We start from the raw sequence: 3,873 nt of genomic DNA on the forward strand, positions 1-3,873 counted from the left end.
TTTAGATTTGTAATTAATTTACTGTTTATATTTATATAAGAATATACACATAATAATGATACATTAGACTAGGAGTACTCCATCATTTTATTACATTAGAAGTACTTTATAACAGTGATACATTATATTAGGAGTACTCTATCATTGTATTACATTAGAAGTACAGGTAATTTATAAGAGTGATACATTAGACTAGGAGTACTTTATCATTATAAAACATTAAAGTACATTGTACATTTTTTTTATTTTTTATTTTTATTTATTTTTAGGTCACATTTTTGTGGGGATAGGAAGGGATACTGCATACTCCTTGATCATTCATGTGCAGGGGGGTGGTAACTAACTCCCTTATTTTTAAATGGGGCTTTCAGATTTCAATGGGCCCCCACCCATAGACCCGCACAACCACTGTGTCAGGGTTGTGGGGAAGAAGCCCTTGTCCACATTAATATAGGGCCAAGGTGATTGGCCAGGGGGTCCCCCTGACAAGACATCCCCCCCCCCCAGGTTGTGGGCATGTAGCCTGGTATGACTCATGGGGGGAGGCACATGCACATCCCCACCTTTCTTGGCCAGCTAGGCTGCATGCTCGGATTAGGGGTCTGGTATGGATGTTTATGGGGACGCCCATGTATGTTTTCTTTTTTTTGCATGTGGCTCCCCCTTCAAAGCCATACCATATTCAAAGTATCTGGTATGTCATTCTTGCTGTAGGATGTACTACAACAAAGGTGACATTTACAAAGAAATGAACTATACAGTTTAAATAAAAATGTCATTTGGTGGCTCCTTAAAAAAAAAATAGCACGGAGACCCCTTTAAAGGTCCCTGAAGGGTTTGCTATGTATTTTGGGGGACCTTTGGAGGGGTCTATGAACTGCGTTAAAAGAAAGACAAAAAGAAAGAAGTCAACAGGGAAATGTCATTTTCCGGCAATTTAAAACTTTTTAGGGGAACCTTTGGAGGGGTCTATGAGCAGTTTTTCTTTGCTAAAGTAAGAAAAAAATAAGGAGATATCCATTAACATTTATCACCCAAGTTATCCTGTACAAATTGCAGTATAATTCACCTGGATAAATCAACTAGTTACAATGAGATGTACAGTGTTTCCTAACACATGCCAACACTGCAAAATTACATTCAGGCATTAGGGGTTAAACAAACTATTTGCACAGTTGTTGTGAGGCATGCTGGGAAGTGTAGTCAATAACCATATCAGTTGTCAAGGGAAGAATTTTATGGATGGATATTTGGATGATAGGCAACTCAGCGCAAGCCCAAGCCCACTACTTTATACTATGGAAGGTCCCAACAATAAGAATCAGCCTCACTGTGATGTCACCAGTCTATGGCCAGATCTGTCACATGTCCCATTTCCGCTCATCAATCTTTATGTAACCTCCCCCTACATATAATGCAGCATGGAGGGGCTCAGTGAAGATGTCAATGAAGGTGTGAATGTGTTGAATAGAAATATCCAACTCATAAAAAGAGAGACGCCCCTCCTTATAATCCAGACACACCCTGACTCTGTGTATTGGAATTTTGGCCATTATATTGGTTACTTGATTGTTATGTTTCCCTAAAAACGTATCACTGTTCCTCTCCAGACACCAGGACTTCTCACTACATCCAATTTCTGATTTATTTCCTGTCCTGGCTATACTGGGGTAACACATCCCGACTCTCCAGTGTGATGATCCCCCAACATTCACATCCCAGTAATGTCGCCCTGAGGAGAAACTCTGACTGCTCAATACCTGAGGAGATATCACATCCCTGTATCGTGGAACACTGCCAAGCGAAACATTCATCTGGACTTGGTAGACCTGAAATCTCTCTGGTGTAATAGGGCGATTCAGATTTTTATTCGTCTTGTGTGCCATCTTCCTATCATCTAAGATATTTAGGTAATTATTTGCAGTGTCTGTATCCAGTAATATATCTGCAGGTTTCGGTATAATTGTTCCATATAGCCTTGTTATTATATCCAATAATCCTATATGTAATGTGTGTGAGATTCCAGACACATCCAGTTCCCCCCCCACCATGAAGGAGTTTATCACGCCTCTCTTTGTCCTCCTCATCTCCATTCTCAGTATCACACAAGTCACCTGTGTCTGATTCCTGTAGGAAAGCCAATGGATCCGTCATGTTACATATCTCCTCGATGTGACGCATCTTCCTGGACAGCTCATCCTTTTTTATCTCCAGATCCTGGATTAAATCAGAGGCTGGGAATGAGACTTTCTCTGCCTTCATAATTATCTCTTTAAGAACTCTCCTCTCCAGGATGTCCAGTTGTCTCCTGATGTCTCTAAATATGGTGGTGACTCTCTTGGTTACACCGTCTGCACTGTCTTGTACTTTTCTTTTGTACTTCTGCAGACTCTTAATGCTATCCTCCATCTCCTCTCTCTTTTTCACCAACCTCTGCAAAGCATTGGTCAGGTTCTCCTTCTTCTTTTCAAAAGCCTCCTCCAGTGCCTCCACCTGGTGTTCTTGATGGTCTCCATGCAGCCTGCAGGACCCACAGAGACAGACCAAGTCCTCAGTGCAGTAATACTCCATGATCTTCTCATGGACAGAGCATTTCCTGTTCTTCTGGGGAGTGGTGAGGTCAGATAGGACATGTTGGGATGACTTGCTGTGGACTCTCAGATGGTCATCACACAGAGAAGCTTCACAATGCAGACATGATTTAACAGCAGGTACAGAAGAGTGAATACAGTACGCACAGAGGATCTGGCTCTTATCCTCCTTCTCTGGCTCAGTTGATCGGACACTCTCCATTATGTTGCACAGTGTTATATTCCTGCTAAGTTCAGGCCGCACCTGGAACTCATCTTTGCATTCAGGACAGAAATAAACTCCAGACCCCTCCTGTGTATCCAGAACACCTTCTATACAGTCCTGGCAGAAGCTGTGTCCACATTTTAGCATTACAGGATTAGTATAAATGTTCAGACAGATGGAACAATCCAGCTCCTTCCTCCCATCAGAGAATGCCATCGTTGACCACAGAAGAGAGAAACGAAACTAAGTAGATGTGTCAGAGGGAGGGAATCAAAAGGGAGGGAGTCAGAGGGGGGGAGTCAGAGGGAGGGAGTCAGAGGGAGGGAGTCCGATGGGAATTTACTTAAATATCTACAGTATGTATGCAGAACAAGAGGTAGTGGAGAGGGGAGAGTTCTGCCGAACACACCATCCAAGGGTTCACTAATGTGATCAGAAAAATGGGAGAAATAATCAGGGAGCCAATGAACTATAGTGATATTATAATTCCATAACCCAATTTTTCAGGGTTTATAAATATGAGGGGGGTGGGGAGGATAGGTGAGCTCCAAAGCACTGTAGCTGCACACATGACCCTAGGGAGTATCTAAAGGAGTGCTGTACTAGGGGAGAGAGCTGTACTGGGAGAAGAGATGTACTAAGGGTGAGCTGCACTTCGAATTAACTGTACTGGGGGAGATTACTGGGGGACAAGGTGTACTGGGGAAAGATGTATCGAGGGAGGGCTCTACTGGGGGCGAGCTGCACTAGGTAGGGGATTTGTAATAGGGAAAGGTGTACTGGTGAAGATCTGTACTAGGTAAGAGGTTTGTACAGAGGGTAGAGCTGTAACAGTGTAGTTCTATACCAAGGGGAAAGCGGTACTATTGGATATTTGTACTTGGAGAGAAGATGTACTGGGGGAGATGTTTACTGGGAAAGCGCTGTACTGGGGGGGAATTGTAATAGGGAAGATATGCACTGGGGGAGACCTCTACTGAGGATTGATCTGTGTTGGGGGATGATCTGTGTTGGGGGAGAGCTGTACTAGGGATGATCTGTACTAGGTAGCAAATCTATACTGGGGGAGAGCTGTGC

At 43.2% G+C, this 3,873-nt stretch overlaps 1 pseudogene; it reads right to left on the minus strand.

The window, feature by feature from the left end:
- Positions 1 to 3,064, minus strand: LOC141139026 (tripartite motif-containing protein 75-like; annotated as a pseudogene).
- Positions 3,065 to 3,873: the final 809 nt, after the last annotated feature.

Source organism: Aquarana catesbeiana, linkage group LG04 (genome assembly GCF_042186555.1).
Source record: "Aquarana catesbeiana isolate 2022-GZ linkage group LG04, ASM4218655v1, whole genome shotgun sequence".
NCBI lineage: Eukaryota > Metazoa > Chordata > Amphibia > Anura > Ranidae > Aquarana > Aquarana catesbeiana.